Source organism: Watersipora subatra, unplaced genomic scaffold, assembly GCF_963576615.1.
Source record: "Watersipora subatra unplaced genomic scaffold, tzWatSuba1.1 SCAFFOLD_150, whole genome shotgun sequence".
NCBI lineage: Eukaryota > Metazoa > Bryozoa > Gymnolaemata > Cheilostomatida > Watersiporidae > Watersipora > Watersipora subatra.
In genome coordinates, this window is record NW_027045239.1 from 58,792 (window position 1) to 70,043 (window position 11,252).

Consider the following 11,252-nt stretch of genomic DNA (forward strand, 5'->3'; position numbering starts at 1 on the left):
TAAAGTTTTTTAACTAAAACAAACCAGTCTAATTCTTGACATTAAATCTACACCTAAAATACAGTCCTTTATAAATTCGCAAATCATAAACCAACTACTTGAACCACCAATCCAGCACTTATAGTTAATAATCCTTTAAACAGAGGGTCATTACAATTTCTATGTCATCAGTCAACTATTCAATTGACAAGTTCATTACTGAAGCAGCATGTTTGTGGTGGTTGTAGATAGTAGTTTGTGATTTTGCTGCCAGCAACTTTCTAACAGCAAATTGTTTCCAGCAAAACTGTTGAAAATCTGAGTGTATTGATTTTAACTATATACATTGTATAATAACCGCAAGTACATCACTAACTTCCATACTATACTCCACAAAAATTGCTTGTAAAACTGTGTATCTCATAACTGAATATTGTAAGATGGCAGATCTCTTCATGAGTGTTTCTATTGTATTCTCAAAAATCTGGTTAATCATTGATTGGCTTGGTTTGCTGAGCATTAGTATCTTTGTCAGACTTATTATTGTTGGCATAGGCCTGAAATCCTCAATTGCTTTATTTGTTTTCTCTATAAAACATGTTATAATGGAACTCTATACATAACAACCCAAAGGTAGACAAATGTATTTTATTTTATAATTTTAAAAGTATAGCACTATGATTCTTCGTCTTAACTTATTAGTATGCTGGACTTGGTAGATGGCATCGAAATCTGCAAGCAAACACATTAACAATCAAATATATTACAGAATAGGAGAATGTGTTCTAAAAATGGTAACTACCCTTGTTGCTAAGCTCGCACCTATTTTTTGGATCAGCTTTAAAATGGCTTTTTTGCTAGAAAAACAGCAATACTGTTTCTAGTGCTTTTTGATCCAACTTAACTAGCCCATGTTTATTACATTTACTGTGACTAGCATGCTCACTTATCACCACTTGCGACTCTACTACATGCCATTCAGTCACCTAAATGCTGAGTATTATTTAATGTCATACGGCAACCAGCTTTATGGATGCAAAGCTTTTATGTGAATTTAATAATATTTTTAAAATTAATTGCTATTAAATCTAAGTGGTAGGTACAATGGCTGGTTTGGAAACTTTGGATAAATTTTGGCACAGTATTCCGATGTCACTCATGAAAAGATCCTGAGACCTACCGAAATTTATTAAAAATAGCATTCTTTGCAATTGTGTTATGCAATTAAAACTTGATTTTAATGACACAGATGGCTCCTGCCCCTACTTCTCTCATCTAAACCAAGAAAGAGTCATGTAGAAGGTGACGATGACTTCCATGATGATTTGGAATCAAGCGAACAGCTGGAAATCGAACTGTCAAGGTCTGGCTCGAACATAGTGGAGTGCATCGGTAGGTAAATATGACCAATATATCCAGGTTTTCTACAAAACAAAATATCTGGCACACATTGCAGCCTTGCTGCATATGCTAAACTGCATGGCTGCTCATATTGTGGTGCATAATTTGGGTATATAAATGTATTTTGGTATTAGCTACTTTCACTTATTGTTAGTGTATAAAGCAGATATACAGAAAGCAGAGTGGCTTGAAATAATACTGCAGCAGATCAGCGATATGTAGTTAAATTTATTTTATGGCTGATACATATGCTTTTTATAATAATATTAGCATATGGTATTTATTTAGCAGGTTATGAGGTACAGAGCTTAAAACTCAACTGCAATGACTGCACCAGCTTTATAGCCTCCTGTCCAGGTTTACGCATCAGGGGATGATGCGATACTAATCAGTGTGAAAGATAGAGGTGGTATGTTTCCACCTCATCCTGTCATCACAAAGATATGTCTAGGCTCAGAACTGAGCATACGGCAGGGTGTCGACTTACAAGGAATCACTGCAGACATACACAAGCTGGTGGTCACTAAAACTCTTTCATCGGTTTTACAAAGCAATTTGCATCAGGGATTTCCATGCTCGTTCCACTGCACAGCGCAACGTTAGTTAAAATATCACCTCCAGATATTTCAGGATTATAATTCATCAGGAGGCTACAAAGATAGCAGCTAACAAGGGAATCTCAGATCATGGCTCAGCCGACTGGTCGTCTTTAGTCATGTGTAGCCTTTCACAGTATGTCTAGAAAAGTGTACCATTTGTCGCTTGTTTTCTACGAGTTTGCTGATGCTGTTTGCATAACACCCAAGACCCAACATTTATATTCATGGCAGACTGCAATCAGCGTACGATGTACCAGTGTGTATGCATTTGAAATCAGTTTGTACACCTAGCTATCTGACATGTTAGCCCATAGCATATGGCAACATTGATAATTTTGCAATATCTTTTGGAATACATGTGCATCAATATACACTTTTACTCGCACTTTTTATATGAAATATTCAACTTTATGTTTATAAATTTGCAGGGTAGGAAATACATAGTGTATAAGCGTTGTATCTAAAATTTGAAACAAATATCTTGCGTGCTTTAGTAGTTATATCGAATTACATGTAGCAACAAAAATGTCTCTTGATTCTTTCAGTGTAAACAATGAAGACTCACTTGCCTGACCAGCTGCAAGTGAACAAAGCATTGCCCTTCTGTCACAAAGCACGTGGCTATTTATATAGGACATCACGGCTTTGCATTGCCCAGTCTCCTATAGCTAATAGGTCTTAAATAGGCTCGTAAATGTCACCTTCAAGAAAGGGTAGTGAGCTTCAGCCAGCGCATTGGCATTTAAAATACACCAAAGGTCAAGCTGAGAATTAAACATGAGTAGCAGTACGCAGACCAACACACACAGGCACACATACATATTGACCTATCCCTGCTACTTCACTCTGTATGGGGTATAAGTGGTAACATCACTTATGAGTTCAATATAGTGTCAGGGTCAGTCATGTAGTAGGACACTCCCCTGGTCATGAACATAATCTCCAACATATCTATGGCAAAACAGTCTTCAGCCATTTTGCAGCTGTTTAACTATGTGAATACAATTGTGAGAACTTTGCAAATTTTATGCAATTCAAGTTAGTTTATTTTTATCCTATAAAGTTCTGATCAGACATCAGCTGTAATCAGCAATTTGGATTTAAATGCTCTCTGTTGTGTCCTTATGAAGCTTACAGCGTACCCATACCCGTGGTTTTATAGGACTATTTTGACTATTAGGACTAAAAATGGCTTGAGACAGCTGGAACAAACATTTACTGAACCAAAATGAATCGAACAATATTAGAGCATGAGCGTTTAATTAATCTAGCAAAAGGGCTACCCAAATATTGCAGCAGTAATATTAGGTGCTCAAAATTAGCCAGTTCAACCTTCTTAGGAGGGTTTTTGACATACACTATTTTCCCATGATGGGCAGTGCTTCGGAGTTGCGCCCTTTCCGAATCATGGAAACGGCGTCTTCGCACTGAAATCACTGCGCACTGATCAGTGCGAAGTCTGTGAAAATTTGCAACAAGGAAACAGCAACTGCGCAGTGGCTGCACATATCTCCCATGCCATGAAAACGGATTCTTCGAGGGCCATGAAATAGTACAAAAGCTATCCTGCTAATCTTGTTTTTTTCTAATCTGATTTTCTTTCACCTATATTTAATTATGGTCTGCGCCCACAAGGATGAGGTGATTACTTTCCCAGACTTTGTTATCGATGCCAACACCTTTCGAGAAACAGGAGGCACGTCCTAAATAACGTTTAAATAATATATTGCTTAAAAAATTCGTATTAAAAATATATTACTTTGTAAAAATTGTGTTAAGTTTTGTAAAACATTGTGATTGTGTATTGTAAATAAAAGTATAATGATGACAGAAGCATAAAAAGACCTTTTCTGATGTTCGGTATCCATGATCGATTCAATTTCTCCATCAGGCGATTCGATTTATACAATGTCTCTTCTCTGGCTAATTTGCTGAAAACCGCTGCGCAGCATGGTAACGTGTCAATCCCTTCGACTTCGGAGGGGGCTGCATCGCAGTACTGCGCACCATGGAAACATAGTTATAGTCCTTTTAACATTGCCCTAACAATAGACCGATCTTTAAACAGAGCAGCTCGTTTATTGTGAACGATATTTGCAATAAGGTTTCCTTTTATACATTTGGAAAATTTGCAGGTATTTTATAACCATAAAACAGCTAAAGATTTCTGCTTAGATTTTAAAATAACCTATCTAAAGTTTTTTTTAAATTCTGCAACTGAATAAAGCATTGTTGCAGAAAAACAGTGATATCTTATAGAGAAGTTGTTTTCATTGCATGAAGCAAGACTAAAGCTGAATAAGGATACTTCATTAATAATAATTTTGTTTGTGTTTTAAAGAGCATTGTTAAATATTAAAATGGTTTTCTATTCTGTGCTAAAGTTTTGCATGCAAACAATAAAATAGAAGGAACTTAAATGACAACATAGGTGAAACAAGTGCAGGCCTCGATTGAGTAAAATGTTGGTGTATTGTACCTAAGTTCACTTGAAATGTAGAAAAGAGTAAATTGAATGTAATAAAATCCTGCAAAAGTGCTCTCAACTTCAATGAGGAATTAGTACGAGTGACTGCGCGTTACAATCAGAGAATATGAATAATTAAGCATTTTGCTATGTACACACTGTACTCTGCAATCGAGCGTTTCAATAAACACTTGCTGATGTGGATTTAACACCAGGCTTGACCTCATAGGTCAAGTACTAGCCTAATTAATGACTCAATAAATAGCCAAGCAGTCTTGTCCCCGCTAAGCTTAGCAGCAATGATTCGGAAGGTTGGCACATTGAGACTGCTGAAATGGAAATAGAAACGACTGAATCGTGAAAATGTTTTTAATGTGATTGTCATCGATATTCTAATGCACATTAATAACACTAGTGCCGTTTCCATAATTGGCAAGAACAATGGATTCGATAATGTTTTGTAGATCGCAAAACTCGCTTAGTTTGCCGATTTATGCCGTTTCTATGACGCAGATAACTTGTGGATTGGCTCAGTTTGCAAATTATGAGCGTCATGGAAACGCAGCTATTGTCTGTTAATTCTCTAGCATGTTGAACTCTTCTCTAGTTGAGCTCTAAGAGATGAGCAAATTAATCACATCCTTCAAATAGCACTACAGTAGATGGTCTCACTGTCAAGGACTGTTACACAGGCTGAGGATGTCTGACTGCTAACATGAGCTCAGTCCGTTGACTATCTTTGCGTTGACTATCTATGCCATCTCACCGTGCGGCGCAATCTAACCATAATGTTTTGGAATGTTGCATATATGTTACAGCCATTCTGAAAATAGAAATACACACAAATTTTTATTAATCATTTTGATACTTATGTGGCTACAACATATAATGGCACTGTTTTGAAGCTGCCTTCCATTATATTTGCAGATGTGTCAAAGGTTGGCTTGCAATAAAATTCACATTACAGTTATTTGGTATTAAAAGATTCACCATGTCTTACTCTGTTATGTTGTAGGTGCAAAATATGTGAAAAGGGATTACAAGCTCTTAAAAGCTCAAAAACGAAAAGCCGCCATAGCTTAGAATCTCTTTATTTCGATGACGTAACCACGAAGTTTGGTTATTGTCTTGTCACGAATGTTCTCACGCGAATTGAAAGGCCAATACAAAGCTCAATATAAAACTTATCGTAGTATTAGTTTATGACAAACACTTTGGGTTTTACCAAAGACCGCATATCAAATATAGATGCTCACTACTTTACAGTTTTGCTTCGGCCTGGTCTAATTGGCAAGTCATAATCTGATAATGTGACCCAACACTTCGCAAATAAATTTTGCAGCGCTTTTCGATCATCAAAGGTGACCAACAGGCTCGTCATGATTATCAGACAATGATATGTACTCCTTCGGGGTAAGGTTAAAATATTTAATGAACTTTTGCGATAAGTTATAAGATATCAGTGCTAAAAGTGACAGCATTACAATGACGATAAAACTGACGCGTAAGAACAATAGACATAGTTTGATTGAATGCGTGAAGTATATTTGTGAAAACATTTTGACGAATAAGATTGCATGAAAGTGTAAACAGAATCCATCTCTCACAACTACATCACGTTTGAGCCGTTTTGGAAAGGGAATCCAAACTACGGCGGTCTCGTGGGGCTGCGATTTTATGTTCGTTTTTGAGCTTTTAAGAGCTTGTAATCACATTTCCACATCTTTTGCACCTACAACACAACAGAGTAAGACATAGTGAATATTTTCATATCAAATAACGGTAATGTGAATTTTGTTGCAAGTCAACCTTTAACAACTAAACACCTGGCCAGACATTTAGTTGTGCTGCCAAAATAGATGACTATGGTATATTTAAACCCACCAGTCTCATGTGCATCGCATCTCCATCATTCGCTCATTGAGCAATGCTATGGCTGTCCCAAAGTAGGTATTATTCATGGAGTAAGCTCTATGACTGCATGAACAGTAATCAATCAAAAGTTTACTATTTTAGTCATGTTTACCAGTTTGCCTCTTCGCTATGACATCACTCAATAGGCTTACAGTGGAAATGTCTTACGGTGTGTTTACACTGCAGCAACTACTATCAATTTTAGTTGCACATGAAATTGGCTGCAATCACATAGCTGCAACTTCCTACAACTCCACCGATGATTGAACAGTAAAATTTTAGATTTACCAGACTTATTTGTTTTTTGAAACATGTAAACAGTTAGAATTTATATTTTCGAAGCTTGATGCAGTTGCGCGAGTGCATTGGGCGGAGTCAATGACTATCTTTGACATCAAACATCTTTGTAAGCTTTTGCCCTTACAGATGTTGTTACCCGCAGCTAAAGCTTGGAACATCAGCGGAATATATAACAGAACCTTTGTGATAGCTTTTGTCATGTTATGGATGATTTTGTTCACCCAACCTCAGACAAGCTGACTATTTTACAGCGCTTACTGCTTGCTGTTTGAATTTTTCACCTTTATTGCTCTTCTATATGAATAAACATGTTTCACCAATCATTGCAAATGCTAGTTGACTTTGATCATGTCTCATCGCTTTTCTTCTTTTCACAGTGTATGACTTAGTATGAGGCTTCCTAGTTCATCTACTAGCAAAGTTATGGTAGGGATACTTTCAATCACTTTCAATACGTCTACTTCATTTAAAAGCTACAGAGTGACAAATCTAAACATCTGAGGTATGCATGAGTTGACATTAACTGACTTGCCCTTAATTCGATTATGGAGCAAACTTTGAAGGCATGGTATCAAATGAAACCATATACATGTACCTCTGAAAGGTGTTATGAGGTCACTTAAGTTAAAGTTAAAGTAAGCCAAAATAAATTTGGGCCTACAAAAACAACACTTGAGCTAAGGTTAAAATGGTCCGCTGCTTCTGTAAAAAGTATTCACAAAATTAGCCATTATTCTTCTTGAGGTGGGTTTTCAGATAATATGTCACATATTTCAAACATTCATCTTGTTCATTGCTAATAAGACTAATATGCTCATTGCTAATATGATTAATTTATCTCTGCAAAACATTCCAGTTCATTAGAACATTGTCAAGACATGCACAACGCTTCATTTATTACTAGGTGAATGCCCTGCGTTGCAAGGGTAATAGAACTGCTTATAAACACTACATTACCTACTACATTACAATTACAGTAAATTATCTGCAACTGTTTATAAGTTGTTTTATTACCCCTGCAATGCCAGGCATTCAGCTAGTGAGGCTATGAGCCCTGAAGCTAGATGGTAATTATTATCATTGCTATAACAGGACTACACTTAGACACAGATTAATATATATATATATATATATATATATATATATATATATATAAATATATATATATATACATATATATATATATATATATACATATATATATATATATTGTAATGGCTTGGCCGGTAGCTGAGCCAGCCTTACTATCCTAACAAGCCGGTGCAGCCTGAACTCTGGGCCTTCCCCTCGTCGGCCTGCCTGACACACCTAGTGGTCTGATCAGGCCACGGCTGGTTGCCCCAATCTCAGGCTCACTTGGAACGCTAACACAGCCTGCTCTCTGAGACCCTATCTAGGCTAGTCTAGGTTCCGGGCTAGCTTACTGTAGGGCCTGATCTCTAATGCTATGGCATTTCTGATCAGGTCCTGTTGTAGCGTAGCCAACCCTTAGCCTTCCTTAGGTATCTCCCAAGCAGTCCTTACTTGAATCTAGATCAGTTTTGGTAGAATGGTCCTGACTAAGCCACCCAGGCAGGCATAAACGTGATCAGTCGGTGTGAGTGAATTTAGCCAATTTATTATATATAATCATGAATACATGTTGCACAGCGTCGCCCACTTACATAATGATTACATAACACCTAATTACGTTGCGGCAAGCCTGTGAGGCAGGCCTAGATATGCAGTGTTACATAATAGGGTATAATAGAAAAGCACACATAAGGTTGTAATACAGAACATTGATATCTAAGGATAAGAGCATAGTTAATACATTTGTCTAGTCCTCCACAATATATATATATAAAAAATTGTTTCCTCACCCCGGATACCCCGTATGGGTGGTAAATTCTGCTCTAACTCGGGTCTCCTACCAGAGACCTGGGAGTTTGAGCACTCGCCTCAAGATCTTAGCTGTTCCCAATAGCGCACTTTTCTGCAACTCACCTGAGTTGATTGCTGTTGGTATTTGGGCAAGCCACATTTTATGCGCCGGTGTTATTGCGCCCAGTGCCCCAATGACTACTGGGATTACAGTTGTTCTTACATTCCAGCATTTTTCAATTTCTTCTCCAGAAAGGGAGATATTTATATATCTATGTATGTATCTATTTATATATCTATTTATGTATGTATATATATATACATATATATATATATATATATACATACATATACACATATATATATATATATATATATATATATATATATATATATATATATATATATATGTGTATTGCATGATGATATATATATGTATTGCTGATGATTATTGCATGGCAATATGAAACTATTAGTAATAAAGTTGTTTTAAACTTAACTTTAACTTTCATTTTTACTCAATTTTATATATATATATATATATATATATATATATATATATAAAGTTTATTAAAAACTACAGGTTAAAATCATTACTACTATTAGTTTCATGCAATCGTGTTGCAATCTTCAGGTAGAATGACTAAAATGTATAATGTACAAGCTATAAAATTACTTAATAAAGCTGAGGGCTTAATACTATTGTGTGATATATATATATTATAGTATACAGCAAATTATGTAGTCAAATTATGTTATTGAGCTAATTAGATGTTTTCTGGCATGCCGGCATGTGGATATTAGCTCACTTCTAGTGTTAAGGCTGGCTAACTTCGGTTCGAATATGATGAAGTACTTTTCCCATAGACATAACTGGCAAGATTTTGTTGATGTGTTGTAAGATCGCGCTCTTTTGATGATCTTCCAGGTTATATTATAGCGAATGTTCTTGTCTTTTAAGTCCCATATGTATTTACTCAATTCTGTTTGTAGCCTTTTAGTAGGATATTTAAAGGATGTTTTGTGGTTGGCTAGTCTTGTTTTAAAAGTTGTTTCGGTTAGGCCTACATACGTTTGTTTCTCTTGCCCATCGCGTTCTTCAGACTCTACGGTTGCCTGATATACTATGCATTTTGAAAGGCATTCTCCATTTAGAGGGCAATTTTCCCGATTTTTGCAATTGCATTTTCTGTAGGTGTTGGTTGGTTGTGATAGTACTTGTTTATTGTGCCCGCTAATTATGTGGTTGATATTAGAAGCACAGCTATAACTTAGTTTTACGGAGTTTTTGTTGAAGATTTTGTGTAATTTGTGTTCTGGTGGAAATTCACTCTCCAGGATCTGGAAAAATTGTTTACCGATCATGGTGTTAACAGCTTTGTTGTTGTGTAATTTGTGTTCTGGTGGAAATTCACTCTCCATTTGTGGTTGCATCATCATCATGCTCTAATTGACTCAATTATTGAGCACTTTACTTTACAGTGTAAACCACATATACTATATATATATATATATATATATATATATATATATATATATATATATATATATATATATATATATATAGACTGTTGTTTATTCATTAGGCTCAGCTTACTTTTGTAGTCTATCAAGAATCACATGTAAGCCCATGTCTATTATTTTAGTGACATCTGTGATTGACTGGTTTAGAACATCAACTAGCCAGATATGCAAAAAAAACAGAAAATAAACGCTCCATTTGCAGATTATGGTTATGTACATAGTGTTGACACAAAATTTTGCATAAAACACGCAAATAAAATCACATGGAAAATGATAACAAGTAGGCAAGCAAAAACCAAATGTGTCGACAAGCCTGAACAATGATGTTGTGTCTTCTAATATACAACCCTGATTCCTAAAGCTAAGAGCTGTCTGATGTGGACTACTGAGCCGTAGCGATACTAACTGGTAGTCTAAACATTTTACTTGAACATTATCTTTATGGTAAATGGATTATGATATACCTTAAATGCACAAACCCTATTACCCAAACAGACAATAGAAAAACCATTTGTGGTTGCATTGTACTATAGCCATTTTGCTTAGTATCAAATCTACATATGATGTATTTTAACAATTCTAAAGCCAAATTAATCTAGCTTATCCTTCAGTGTCCTATTTGGATCTGAACTGCAACATGATAAAAATGAATTTTTTTAAACTAATTTAATGTGAACTTGTTAAAGATTTTCATAAACATGACTTGACTTGGAGCTCTCTACATGCACATGTATTTTTCTATGTAATGCAAAAACACTGATTCAGTTCAAGCATGTACTCAGCTGCAATCTATTTCAATAACAGATTACCCAGTTTTTTCCAGTTAGAGTTTTCCCTCCTTGGAAGGTTGCATCTATGAGGTGTTAATCATGCCTCATAGCATTTCTCTAGAATTACTAGCAATTATCTGATACAACCTCCGATAACTTCTCTTACTGCACCCTAAAACTTATGCTTAGTACCATGTGATTCTGCAAAAGAGTTGAAACCTGACAACAACAGAAGCTATGAAACATCCTGATAAAATACACCACTGTATAACAACTCCTTACCAGGTCTTTAGTATAACTACTAAATTGATGAAAACTGCCATATTTGGTAAAATCATCATTTATTATTATTCTAACATTATGACAGAACTAAATTATTTAGCGGAATGAAAGGTATATACTTTCGGTACTATGTTATGCAAATAAAATGTATGA

At 35.6% G+C, this 11,252-nt stretch overlaps 1 long non-coding RNA gene across 1 annotated transcript; it reads left to right on the forward strand.

Annotated features, from left to right (window-relative positions):
- The first annotated feature begins 989 nt into the window (after positions 1-989).
- LOC137410076 (uncharacterized) lies at positions 990-2,438 on the forward strand. Its single transcript, XR_010980980.1, has 2 exons — positions 990-1,371; positions 1,669-2,438. It is a non-coding gene; the product is annotated as an uncharacterized lncRNA (long non-coding RNA).
- The last annotated feature ends 8,814 nt before the right edge of the window (positions 2,439-11,252 follow it).